Source organism: Lynx canadensis, chromosome B4 (genome assembly GCF_007474595.2).
Source record: "Lynx canadensis isolate LIC74 chromosome B4, mLynCan4.pri.v2, whole genome shotgun sequence".
Lineage (NCBI taxonomy): Eukaryota > Metazoa > Chordata > Mammalia > Carnivora > Felidae > Lynx > Lynx canadensis.
In genome coordinates this window covers 138,418,715-138,433,157 of record NC_044309.1, presented here as the reverse complement: position 1 = coordinate 138,433,157, position 14,443 = coordinate 138,418,715, and the positions used below count along the sequence as shown (strand labels likewise).

The 14,443-nt window shown below is 58.3% G+C and overlaps 1 protein-coding gene across 1 annotated transcript in view; it reads right to left on the bottom strand.

Annotated features, from left to right (window-relative positions):
* Positions 1-14,443, bottom strand: part of TBC1D22A (TBC1 domain family member 22A) — a 324,756-nt gene that overhangs the window by 101,300 nt on the left and 209,013 nt on the right.

Sequence of the window (14,443 nt, the reverse complement as noted above, 5' to 3'; positions counted from 1 at the left end):
GACTGGCCGCGGGCTTCAAGAGCAAAAGCAAAGTCTCTAGTGAGTCTGCTCAAATGGAGTCTTACGTGATGTAACGTAACCACAGGCTGATAGCCCACCACCCCATACTCTGTCGAGACACACGATTCGCCCAAACCCAGGAGCAGGGATCACACAGAGGTGTAGATACGAGCAGGCAGGCTCCCCGGGAGTCACCGTAGGACCCGTCCACCACGTACACTCACCGCACTTGCCTTGGCCAGGAGCAAACCCGTCGGAGCCTACGGCACACCAGCCCCCACATCCCCTTCCCAGCAGGGCAGCGAGGAGGAGGGCCAGGGCTGCCCTCCACTGCAGTTCGGTAACCTAGCCGTGGCAGTGAGTCAGGGAAGAAGGGAAGGTTCTCCTCGCCCTCCCCCTCCAAGCCAAGGGGCAAGGCCCTGTTTCAAAGGGGGCAGAGAGCAGAGAAGAAATAAACTCTGAGCTGAACGAGCACTCAGCTCATAAACAGTTTGCAAACCGTCTCGTCAGCAAAAAATATGTAAGGAAAGCCTGACGAGACCCAAGGAAGCTGAAGACGAGGAGCTTCAGTACTCTGTCCACCACGGTGCATTTTAAGACTGAGAACCTGCCACGAACGACCCGCAAGCCCCCACGCCCAGGCTGGTGAGCAGTCCGTGCCTGCCCACGTTTGAGACGCAGCTCAAGCACCACGGCCCTCCCAAAGCCTCTTCTGACCTCCCCGACCTCAGCACCCCGCCGGGTCGCCCACAGACCTCGCGAGGAGACAGACGGCACTCTAGTGGCCGTCGTGGCTGTCATGGCCATCTCACCTGTTCGACTGGGGAGCTCATCGAACTCCCAGTTTGTGGATGAGCTCGTCGAACTCCCGTGGACGGATGGCTGGACGGATGGTTACATGCCGGGTGAGTGGATGGAACAGGGAGAGAGGACAAAATGCAGGAGGCTAATCGAAAGGCGAAGGGAACGATGGATAGAATGGATGATCCTAGCATACCTCTGGGAAAAGCCCTTTCCAAGGCAAGCTCTCGGGCCCAGATACTTGCCCTGTCATAAGCCAGCACTGAGGACCAGAATCTAGTTGAGGAAACTGACTTGTTCTGAGGAAAAGAAGGCATTTCCTTCTACGCCTTTGGATAGAGACACGAACACATAAGAAAATACAAGCGAACGACATATATAAGCACAACATGTTTATTCTGGCTCATACTCTTACCAAGAAAAAAAAACAGCAGAGCACAGGTAGTCCCACTCAAACACTTTAAAAATTAATAGCTCATGGGGTGCCTGGCGGGCTCAGTAGGTTAAGCGTCTGGCTCTTGGTTTCGGCTCAGGTCACGATCTCACGGTTCATGAGTTCGAGTCCCACATGGGGCTTCACGCTCACAGTGCGGAGCCTGCTTGGGATCCTCCCCCTCTCTCCCTCTCTCTCTTTCTCTCTCTCTCTGCCCCTCCCCACTCACTCTCTGTCTCTCAGAATAAATGAAAGACAATCAACAGTCCGTAATCTAACGTGTACGTTTAAAGGTAGCGGGATTCAACCCACAGCATACGTGCGGGAACCGCAGTCCGGTTAGCCACAGGGAAGACGGCCAACTGGTCATCCCCAACTCCATCAACCCCCACATTCCTGGCACGATCCTAATGACATTCCTCCACTCCGTGAAACCTTTCAACAGCTCCCCGTGAAGCGAAAACGTCTTCTGAAGGGGCCAAGGTCCTGAGCTGGCTCCCTTTCTTCGCCCACATCAGGGGTGTATCACGCAGTAAAGGACGGGCTCTCGGGGTAAGAGGCCCCGATCTGTAGGCTCTCTGCCATGGCCGCGTGGCGACGTAGTGCCTCCGAGCCCAGAGCCGGGAGGGAACGCACCCCGGCTCTCCGGGCCGGCACAGGCCCGCTGCCACGCGCCCTGCCTGCGCCGTCTTCGCCACGGCCCCCGCGCCATCCCCTCTGCCCACGCGACCGCCTACAGGTCCCCACGCGCCTCTGTGGCCGCTCACCGCCCTCCCCTCGCTCACTACAGCAGACACCCCCGCAGGCCTGGGCGCCGGCGTCCGCCTCCCGCAAGGCCCCCCGACGCCCCTCCGACCGCTCGCGAGAACCAGGAAGCTGGCTGCGCGAGGTTGTTCTCTCAGTCCGCCATCTAACCGGGTCAAGTTCCCCAACAAAGGACGCTAACCCACCCGCCTACACCCGGACGCAGCACACAGAGGACATTTCACAGACGCCTGCCGAGTGTGTGAAGTCAGCTGTGTCCCCATTCAGAGGAACAGCCGGTCCCTTGGAGCCCTGGGGAGAGAAGGGAGCTGGGCCGAGGTGCTCAGCTCACCGGGCGGCCACTCGTTGGGCTCAGTGACGCGGCCTCGGCGCTGCCTCCCCACGTTAGAACGTGCGCACCAGGCGGGGAGGGGCGTTGACCGGGACCGTGAGGGCAGTTAGTGTCTGAGGAGCACACGGGCTGCCGATGTCCACGGGAAGTGGTGGGGAGCCAGGAGGAGGGAGGGGGGAGGACAGGGGGAGGACAAGCATGCCGCGTGCTCGCGCCCTCCACGTACACACAGGTGAGGGACCGGGGCCCTGGGGCCCAGTGTGCACGCTCGTGCACACACGATTCCGGCTCCCTCTCCCAGCCCACCGCCAAGGCCACTGCTCATGCCGACAACCCGTGGGCGGGAGACACCGAGGCAACGCCGCCAGGCTGCACCCGTGTCCCGGTTCAAGCGCGTCTAGAACCGAAGCCTGATATCCAGCGTGCCTCCTCCGCGCCTCCTGAGGCGGACACCCACCAAGTGTCACCAGACTCCACTGAAACGACAGCCCACAGTGTTCATGCAGGGTCGTGGACGTCCCCAGATGACGGTCAGAACCGCACCTGAGGCGATGCCTGGGTGGCTCAGTCAGTGACGCGTCTGACTTCAGTTTGGGCCATGATCTCACAGGTCACGAGTTCAAGCTCCACATCGGGCTCTCTATGTCAGCACAGAGCCCACTTCAGATCCTCTGTGTCCCTTCCTCCTCTCTGCTCTCTCTTTCTCAAAATTAAAATAAACACTTTTTAAAAATACTTAAAATAAAATAAAATATAAATAAAATAAACAATAAATTAAATTAAATTAACAAATAAAATAAGATACAATAATAAATAAAATAAAAAATAAAACAAAATATAAAATAAATAAAATAAAAAATAAATTAAATTAAATTAAATTAACAAAATAAGATAGAAAAATAAATAATAAAATAAAGTAAAGTAAAGTAAAGTAAAATAAAATAAAATAAAATAAACCGCACCTGAGGCATGACAGCTGCCGGGAGGCGAGCGGCCTTGGCTGAGCCCAGGGCGCTGGCACAGACAGAATACAGGAGGAGGCCACCTCCCCAAACCATCCCCAAGGCTGAGGGCCTGTGACTGCAGCCACGTTACTGGTGCAGGGAAGCTGGGACCGCAAGGCCCAGACCGGCAGGAAGACCAGCCACGGTGTCACCATGCCCGGCCCTCGTCGCCATGCCCAGGAGCCCACGACGGCCCTGGGGGGCGCCCTGCTCTGGCCTGCCCGGCCCCTGAGCCTCCCAGGAAGGGCGCTGGACACAGCTTGGTGCCCAGGCCAGGAGCCCGCGGTCCCCGGGAAGCAGGGGCATGCGGAGAACAGTCTGACTTTGGCGTCAGGGGCTGATTTTCTGCCCTGACACGGCGCTGGCTCGAGGGCTGCATCTGCTCTGTTCTGTTTCAGTATTCATGAACAACCCCAAAGCTGCCGAGGTACTAAGCAGTGAACTTGGTAAAAGAACACTAGCAGATATACAACAAGCAGGCCAAGTTTACCTAAGCATTTAACTTCCGTACCCTTTCTTTTTTTTTTTTTATTTTTGTTTTTAACGTTTATTTATTTTTGAGACAGAGAGGGACAGAGCATGAACGGGGGAGGGGCAGAGAGAGAGGGAGACACAGAATCCGAAGCAGGCTCCAGGCTCTGAGCCATCAGCCCAGAGCCCAACGCGGGGCTCGAACTCACGGACCGTGAGATCGTGACCTGAGCCGAAGTCGGACGCTCAACCCACTGAGCCACCCAGACGCCCCCATACCCTTTCTTAAAAAACAGCCAGAACGTGTTTAAAATGAGTTTGTCAAAGAAGATACATTCCAGGGAGGGTTTTATCCATCATGGTAGTGAAAGCCCTAAGAGGCCCTTCATCCCCTCCACAGAAGGAGTCTGCCCCTGTTCCTAGCACCGGAAACCTACCCCAAATAACCGAAAAATGCTAGCTTCCTGCCACTGCCTCGAGTAGGAGCTAGCTGCATTTTACTCTCTGCTCTCTTACCGGTGACACAGAAGCGTGAACGGTCCCTAGTGGTCACTTCCTGTGCCCTGACATCCACTGCCTCCGGGACACCAGCCGCAGGCAGAGGGGGTGCCCACAACTGCCCCCACCCTGCCTCTCAGAAGACACCCGCGGACCCCATCCCCCCAGGCTTTCGGGGAGCACCTTTCCTGCCTGCCGCCAGCTGCTGGAGACATGGCCACAGCACCAACCCCCGCCCCCAACGCCGGCGCAGAGACGACCGTCCCTCACCAGCCACAGCACCCCAGGTTCCCCCCGCCACGGCCAGCGGACACGCTCACGGGGTGCTCACACAAAACATGGTTTCCCACGCTGGAGCTCCTCTGTGGTCCCCTCCTATTCAGGGGCATGTTTCCCAAAGGACCTCCTACAACAAGCTGGGAAATTCTGAGCATCAAAATCATTTATTATGGGACACACCTGCAAGCTGGCAGAACACAGGCTCCCCGAGCTCAAACACACACACACGGGAGAAAGGGGACAGCTTCTCCTTACGGCAGGAGGGCAACCAGCGAATGCAGGAAAGTGGACGAGCCAGCAGCCCCGGTGGTGACCGGCCTAAACGAATCCTCACCTACAGGCACCCAAAGCACCGCGGAAAGGCCCGGGGCCGGAGGGAGAGCCGCGCTGTCCGGGTCTCCTCGCCGGTCCCTTCTCACCACAAACAGAAGTGTGAGCTCATGGCACCCTGGCAGACACCCGTTCAGCCCGCGACCAAAGTGAAGGTCGCTGGACACGGGACGGCCTGCCCCGCGTGTCCCCAGAAGCTCCCTCCCACACGTCTATGGATTCCTGCCAAAATCTGAGTGTCGGCACCAGGAAGCAAGAGAATAGCTCAGAACAACAGACACCCTGGAAAGAAAACAAACCAGCAACAAACCCGAACATGCCCGTTTCAGAAATGGCAAAGTCCTGGAACGCCCAGAAAGGCCACGTCTCCCCTCTGCCGTGCAACAACCTGCCGCACCTCCAACGTCCCTGGCACGATCGCGTTACGGGGGGAACCGTTGGTCCACACTTTCCTGCCCTGTGCCTACACGTGCCCACGGGGCAGGGGCTGCAGCGCCCCAGGATCCCAGTTATACACACCCACGGCACACGGCTCACCCTTGTTGGCGGGGGGCGGGGGGGGGGCAGGGGTCCTCTCCCGGCAGAACCCAGAGACTGGAGCCGTCACACGCACACCCACGGCGCCTCACCAGCCACAGGGCAACACCTGAGGGGTCCAAACTCAACAGGCCCCACCCTTCATCTGCGTGGCCCAGACTCGATGCTCCTCCCTGTTTCCCCAACGGTCAAGTGGAGACACTGTCAGTTCCCACCTCACCGGCCGCCAGGAACGAACGGGATATGGAGCGTGCACTGCTCAGCAGCGCGCTGGGGACCCAGGCAGAGCTGAGTGAGCGGTGAGCCCTCTGAGGGCACACCTGGCCAGATGCGGGGGGCAGCCGAGCGAGGGCACTCCGTCCGGGACCAGGACGACAGTAGCACCTGCATCCACCCCTCCTCCTGCCAGGACCTCACGGTGACAGAAGGCAGCAAATACGCAAGTACAAGAGAAGGGACAGAAAGAAATATCTGAGGAAGGAGACGGAAACACACAAGCGGCGTCTCCCCAGGGGACCTGAGAAGCTCAAGCCCACGCCAGCGCTGCAGAAAGCAGGAAGCGGTTCGCTCGGCACGGATCACCCGGCAGCCCAGGAGCGGTGGCCTTCACCACAGAGTGTGCGTCCGTAAGAAGCTGCTGGATGGCCCCAGGCCTGCACGCAGCCCCCGCCCCTCCCCATCCTGCCCTACAGTCCAGAACGCAGAAGGACCTCCTCCACAGAGGTGAAGCCAGGGCTCGGACGGGGGGACCCGACAGAGCGGGGGAGGTCTGAGCTGTGAACTGCAGGCACATACTCACCTGCACCGTCCCGTGCGGTGACAGGGGCGCGCGGCCGAGAGGGGGCACAGGGCACACGGGGAAGCACCCGGCCCTGAAGGTTGGGCCCACCAGGGACCCACGGCCGAGCATGGAGGCCCCGGGGGGGGGGGGGGCGGGGGGCACGGAGAGTAAAGACAGGAAGTGCTCCACTGCCGTTTATGGAAGAGCTGGTGGCGAAGGTGGCCTCCACCGTGGTCCTCGTCCAGCCGGCGGGGAAATGCCCCGCCACAGGGCTGCCTCCGGTCCCGGTTTTGAGAGGGATGCTGGTCCGTTACAGTAAGGGACATAAAACCACTCCCGTTCCCCAGCAACCCGTAACCACGAACAAAAATGACTTTGGGGAATCATTTCAAAACCAGATTTGATGGCCTACATTCAAAACAAGACAACTTTTTCTTCTTAAGGTCAAGGAGAATCGCTGTATTTGGAAGTCTCTACTTACAATTTAATTAACTAGTCTCAGTTTGGCAATAAACCCGGAACATCAATCTCAGGATGCGGGGTCACAAAGATATCATCATTAAGGAGAAAAGCATCTAAATCATGAGCTCAGAAGGCCTCACGTGCCTACATCTCATTACACACTGGCTGGCCATCACCACCTCCCGGTGTAAACACGCTCCCCGCTCGAGCGGCTGAGAGTATAACGCTGATGGCGATGCTGGTGATCCAGTGACAGCAACTCCGAGGGGTTCCGGGAAGGAGAGGCCTGGGAAAGCCACAGAGACAGCACAAAACAGACAGAGACGGCGTCTCTCAGGCCGCCACGTCGGCTCGGCCTCCACTGTCCCCTGAAAGGGAGGCTGAAAACACAGCTGTAGACCCCTCCCTGGCCACCCTCACTTAGCCCGGCCAACATCGGGGTGGCGATGGCTTCCGGGGGCCATAAGGCGGGCTGGGTGGTGTGGCCACATGATCTCGGAGCCCCCCCTCCCCCCGCCCCGCACAGGGAGGGTCTTGTGACTCCGTGCTGAGGGCAGGCCTGGAAGAAAGAACTCCCAGAGCAACTTCTAACACAGGACAGAATGCCCTCGGCTGTCAAAACCTACCCACACATCGAGGAGGATCTTTAAAAATAAGCTAATCCCTCTGTTCTCAGGTCACTAGTTCCAAGACCCTCTTGGGCCGCTGCAGTCCAAACGTGGGAGGAGAGGTGTCCCTTAGTTCTAAGAAAGTAAATCCCTCTCTACCTATTCAGGGGGAACACCTGAAAATAAACTTAAATGGGAAGGAAAACACACAGGGCCGGAGGCAGCAAGGTTTTGAGACAGAGAGCAGGAAGCCAGAAGGGGTCACAGAGGGTCCCCAAGTGACAAGTCTGCAGCCCCATTCTCCCGACACATCACTGCAGCCCAGGAGATGGCAGGGGGGCTACAGGCCCAAATCCAAGGTCCAGAGACAACAGCGGTGGGGCAGGGGTGGGGGGGAGCTGGGACCTACAGCTGGCAGGTGTGGGTGAGGGCAGAGCAGAGGAGGTCCGGCACCTGCCTGGTCTCCAGCTGCGACAGCTGCAGGGCTGGGAGCTCAGGGACCCTCTGAGTCCCTGGGCCACTTGGCTCCCGTGTCTCACGGTGGTGCTCAGTATTTCAAAGTTCTGGCAGGTGCCCCTCCCCAGATGAAACTGACAACCTCTGGGGGTGGTGGGAAATCTATCACATCAAGGGTCCTCCAAAGAGAAAGCACCGTCCCTGCGACCAGCATGATGGTCAATTAGCGGGAGAAGCCAATAAATCCAAGGGGCCAGCAGGTCACAGGAAAGCAAGGGCCTGGCTCCGTCCACTGGGGGGACGTTTACATCGAGCGAGACAAACCTCAAAGATCACGAGACAGTCAGCTCTTACCCAGTCACTTGTGCCACACACCCAGTATTTTCCTGTCACATCACCAGCAGTCAATTACACTGCGGTCGTGCAGCACAAATTACGGAGCCTGTCCACACCCCAGATCCCCCTCCCATGAGTTAAAGGGAAGAAGGACAGGGACTGGAGAGTCTCAGGCAGAACGAGAGCCACAGGGGAGACCCGTGAGTACATAAGCACCCAGAGACCACTCTCACCCACCGCCCCACAAACATCCACTCTGCAAACCAAGAGTTCGACCCTAAGACCACATGGAAGCAATTCAAAGCCTCGAACACCACAGGAGACCTCATGTTCAAGATGCTACAGGAAACACTTTATCCGTCAGTACACCACCATGAGGTGGGCACGGTCTGCACCCCAGGCATCGTGCTGCCTGCTGGGATCTCTGGGTGAGAACTCCGGCACAGGCTCAAACCCAGGAGAAGGAACCCACTTTTTATTTAGAGACAGCACAGCAGATTTTCCGACCTCCTCCATGGGATGGCGTGATAGGTGGGGCACCGATGGCACCAGACGCTGGCCAGGAGTCCTAAGAGGAGCCGCGTGCGAGTGGGGGGGGGGGGGGGGTCTGGTGGCAGGCATCACCATGGCACGGCTGCAGGCTGCTGCTTCCGAGGAAATCCTGGGGCGCAGGCAGGGACAGGCAGGACTCTGGGCCCACAGGACACTGCTGGCCCAACATGGGAGAGCTGGGACGGCTCTCTGTGTTGAGTGCCAATCCAGGACAGGAAGAGCTGGAGGGGACACGGAGCTGGACGGAGCTCACCCAGCCTGTGGGGCGGGTGCGGCCGAGAGGGCCCTGGCTCTCACAGCGGGGACGGTACCCCACCGCTTTGGAGGATACTGTGAGGAGTCAATACGGTAACACAGGTAAAAACCCGAGGATGTAGCCTGGTCCACGGCAGCCACCGAACAGACGCCAGCCACCAAACAGACACCAGCCACCGTTAGCAACCGCGGAGGCCCCGCTCAGGTGTGTGACAGAGGCTGAAGCAGAGCCCGGGCATATACTCCAGTTAGACAGCAGGTGCGGGGACAGAGTCCTGGCCCGAGCCAGGGAGACGGGCACAGGGACGCGGCCCCACGCGGCACACTCGGCCTCGCTGGGCGAACACACGACTCCCGTATCCGACGTCACTGCCGCCACACGTGTGCTTTGCCGGTCGCCAGGCTCCCGTGTCTCCGGTGAAATATCGCTATCATTGCGAATGTTCACACCAGCCATCCCGGGGCCTAATGAGGACGCGAGCGGGGGAGAGGAAGCTTGTTATTTTTCACTGTCGCACGCCGAAGGTTCCACGGCCGGGGCCGTGCTGTTGATTTATTCTCTGCTCTCCGACTGCTTACCTTGTAGCAGTAATAAAAATATTTTCACTTGGATGGTAATAAAGCCGAATCTAGTTTACTAGATGTAACTGAATTCTATCTTGAAAGAATAAGTCAATTTTAACCTTACAATGTAGTCAAGACAGCTTTCAGAGAAATTTCATTAAAATCACATTTACCCTAAATTAAAACACAGAGGACAGGGGAAATGTACAAGCAGATGAAGCCATGCCCACGAAGGGAGAGCTGTTCTCTGAGGACTCATTCTGGCATCTTCTTCCCTCGGGGCGGAAGTGTACAGTTTAAAAAATACTGATGGCCACAGCCACCCTCCGTCTCCTGGGTTCGGCCTGTGTCGTCTCGCTAACGGGCTTCCCAGGGACCAGACGGGGGGCCCGCGCAGGGAGCCAGTGCACATGGGGCCCTTGGCCGCCCCACAAGGTGAATGGGGCCAAGCGAGCCCCCACATCACACTTGCCAGCACTCGAAGAAGCGTCAGCCCATCCGCTCCTAACCACGGCGAGGCAGTGAATACAGATGGCAGTGGGGACGGTGGCCACCGACGCCCAACGCGGCTTCCAGCACACGGGCCTCCACGTCCGGGCGCACTGAGGGCTCGTGGGGGACGAGCCGGAGCCAGGGCCCGAGACGGTCAGCCGCCAAGGGCACACACTTGCTAACCAGCGGTCAGGAGGACCCGGGGTGGTCAAGCATTCTTTCCCAGAAGCCCCAACGGGGCTCTCCCATCTTCCTGTTCTAACCCGCAGGCCTCTCACCGGCCTCCCACGCTGCTCGGGACCAGCATCTGCCCCTTGCCAGGGGACCAAAACTTTGGGACCTGATTTCCGTCCAACCCTGCAGTCGGAGGTCAGCCTGCCCCCCCCCGGGGCTGTGCCCACCTGCCCACTCGGTGTGTGCCCGCATGCCACCCCCCACAAGACGTGTGTGCCTGCTCACCCCCGGGGATGCGCCCACTCACGTGCCCCAGCTTGCCTGCTCCTCTCCAAACACCGAAAACCACGCCCCGAACAAAGGGCTTCCATGTGCCCACAGCAGGGACGGGCCACTCAGAGCGCCAGGGCTCGCCCTGCTCCCGCTCTCATGCAGGAAGCCCCCGGCAGGAGGACAGGCTGCCTTCTGGGCTCAGGCCTGCAGACTCGCGCCCCACCCCGGCCCATCCGGGCCTCCTCCTTGCTGCAGCTTCTGACCAGGTGAGGTGCCGAGACCCTCTGTGGGAGCGGACCGGTCAACTGGGCACGGTGTCTGCTTTACAGACCAGCCCCCAAGCCAACCGGCCACAAGAGATCCAAGGAAAGGGTGAGAAGACCCATCCCGGCTCAGGCCCCAGGCAGAGGCCCCAGGCAGAGTCCCCAGGCCAACACTGTGGGGGAGCCACTGCGGGAGTGACCAAGGCCCCTTTCACAAAGCCACACCCTGCTGGCCATCGGCCTCCGGTCCCTCTGGCTGGAATCTGAAGAGGAAGGGGCAGGGACCCTCTGCCTCTCCCTCATGCTCACGCAACATGCCTATCCTGTGACACTTGGCCACTGCCACCAGGAGCATGCAACCCCCATGCCACAGCACGAACACCTTGCAGAGAGCTCTGGACACACGGTCCACACCCCCAGGAGTGCCCTGTGCACAGCAGGCTGGTGGTGGCACAGTGCTGGCACACTTCAGAATACTCAGTGACAGATCAAAAGCTGAAGGCGCCCACAGGAGAAAATTCTGTAGGACCCAGGAGCTCAGGCCTGCCCTGGGCCTGGGCCGGTATGGCCTCTTCCCAGGACCGTCAGCAACACTTTCCAGGCTCCGGCACAAGGGGGGGCCTCCTGCAGACTCCCCTCCATGGCAGGCACGTGGGGTCACCGAGCACACGATTCACAAAGCGCTTCCCAGGCTGCACCCCACGATCTCCGGCTCCGGGCACTGGTCACCTGCCCCACTCTTGGCTCCCTGAAGTCCCGTCTGGCACTCACTCTACACCGGCTACCCACCTCCACGCAGCAAACTCCTTCCGTCTCCTGTGGCCGCTTTCTGTGTGCGTGGTGCTCAGAGGGAGCGCTAGGACCCTGGCTGCGGGGGACAGAAGCCGCAGGGGGAGAAGAGGGTTTCAGGCAAAGGCCACGACGAGAACCAGGAGCGGAGCGGAAGCTGGGACCATGTGCACTGACTGACGGAAAGCAAAGGGTCCACCCGGGCCGGCCTGGAGCTGCTCGAGGAGGGGGGGCTGGTTCAACCTGTGAAGGGTCTGGAAGCCGCACCTGGACGTCCAGTTGCTGTTCCCGGCAGAACATCGAGGCAGCGGGGACGAGGGGCAAATCCCGTTGAGCGACTCAAGGCGGAGAGGCCAGGCCTTCCCCGAGACCGCCCGTACTCGACTGACACGGGTCAACACGGCACGCGTCCTGCACAGCCCTGGGCCAGCGGATCTCAAAAGGTCACGTCCACAGTGACCGCACAGGAAAACCCCGGCACCCCCAGGGCAGTGAGCCCCTGCGCGACGGTGGGCTCACTCACAGGGCGGTCCAGGGCTCCTAGATCAGCCTGTCAGAGAATCCCAATTCGGGGGTCAGAAACCGACCGAACCTAACGAAGGAGAACAACTGCGTGTGAAAACCGCCCAGCGACCGGCGGCATCAGCACATCTGCAGCGTCAAGTCCAGCGAGCGCGGCGGCTTACGGCTCAGGGGACGATTCCTGGTGGAGGACAAAGCGGCCCCTCCTCTGACACGGCGGGCAACGGGGACGTGCTGAGCATCAGCGGGGCTCCAGAGAAAACCGGAAAGTACTGGCTTCAGACACAGTAACCACGTCAGGAAGGAACCACACCTGGGGGAGACGTAGGTGTGTACGTGTGAGGGCGTGTGTGAGGGCGTGTGTGTGCAAGAGTACACGCATGTGTCTTTAATTTCAGATAGCCCAGATATCCTGTGTAAGGCAGGATTTCTCACCACCACCAGTGACCCAAGCCGCACAGGCAGCCCGGGGCTCGGGACCGGGTCTCGATCTGATGTGGCCCCGCGCTGAGCTCAGCTGGCATAGAGCTGCCCGGGGAGGTACCGGCGGCCCAGTGAATTCTGAATTTCAGTGTGTGCCGTGCTTATGCTAAAAAGGTATTATTATGTGAAATTCAAATTTACCCCGGGCGCTTACTTTCGTGTGCTCAATCTGGCACTGCTGAGACCAGGTAGGAGGAAGGATTTATCTGTTCTTCACCAAAGGAGAGAAGGCATGGTCTGGATCAGAACGCCGAGAGCGGGGCCATTTCTGGTGGCTGGCTCTGGCCTTCCCGAGCAGCCTGGAGACAGGCCTAACGCCAAAGATGGAGATCTCTGGGCCGACATCTGCCGAAGATCTTGGCTCAGACTGACTGAATGACGACCAGATTTCTCTCCTCCTTCTGGCCCACTGGGGCCTCTTGGGTTTATTGTCTCTGGAAACAATTTCAGAGCAGAGCCAAGCAGACCCAGGGCCCCGGGGACAGCAAGGAGTTCTGGGCCATCAGGAGGGCGGATGACAGTCCCAGCTCTGTCCTAAGGCCAGCCCATCACCAGGAACGATCCCCTGGCTTCCCCTTCTGTGCCCATTTTGCGCCCCACGGGACACTAATCTATGAAGCAATTCTCTAGGATCTGATTTTAAGTCTTCTGAAAAAAAACAAACACGGACATACCCAGAACCTGCTAATGCTGTGTATCTTGAAATATTCCTTTTTAATGCTGACATAGGCTCTCCCTTAGATTTTTAAACAAAAGATGTGGCAAGGATTTCATTTATATCATCTTATGACAAGGGCACCTGGGTGGCTCAGTCGGTTAAGCGGCCGACTTTGGCTCAGGTCATGATCTCACAGTTTGTGGTTCAAGCCTCTTGTCAGGCTCTGTGCTGACAGCTCGGAGCCTGGAGCCTGCGTCGGATTCTGTGTCTCCCTCTCTCTCTCTCTCTCTCTGCTGTGTACCCGCTTGTGTTCTCTCACTCAGAAATGAATAAACATTAAAAACAACTTATATCATCTTACAACACAAAGATGCATGACAACAAAGCCCGCGGTGCGGCTGCCCCCAGGTTTCGGCCACAGGGCTCTGAATGCAGCCTTTGGAAGGGCTCAGAGGCCGAACTTGGGGTTCACTGGAGATCGTGGGCTCTCGCAAGTTAACATCAGAGGTAATGGACATAAGGACGATAAATGCACAAGGCACATCATCTGAATATGCCGCAAAAATGTGACATTTCTTTCAAATGCACGTACATGCTAGGTGTGAGGTGGGGCAAAAATCCCCAAAGGTGCTTCGCGTGCTGAGATTCTCACTGCACGAGTGTTAACCTCTGTTCGTTATTACAGCAGCAAATTTCTAAATAACTGGCGTGAACTTACGCTTTTACGTACAAACATCACGTGGTAAGCAGGGAACAGACACGCTGAGGGCACATGCTCCTGCCCGTGGGCACGTCTGTGCTGGTGCACGCGCGTCTCTGTCCACCCTGGCACTGGGCTCTCCCCTTCCCTTTGCCCCTGACTTTTGTCACAGCGCATGACTTGGTTCGGCCAACGAAACACAGCACAGCTGTAGGAACCACTTACTGCCGGAAGCATTAAGCACCTGTGAGTCCTCCCCAGAATGCTTTTCCTTCCATCACGGGAACTGGGCAGAACACTCCTGATGGCGGCTGAGCCTCAGCCTGAGTGCCAGAGTGAAAACAACGCGGGACCTCCGGCCAAGCCACAAGGGATGCGCTCGCTGTTTAGGCTGCTGAGATGTACAGGCTGTTTGTTCACAAGGTATCGGTGAGCCTGTCATGACTGTAACAGTGACAATCGGCTTCCACCCAACCCGGATTTTTAGAGGCTTGGCCAATGTGCGTCTCGATGCACCTCTGGACCAGGCCGTGCACATCGTACACCGTGTGTGAGAGTTCACATCTAATCGTCCCAGAGAAGCAGAGGGCATGGTGGTTCTTTTTCCCCTGAGGGTGCCATACCCT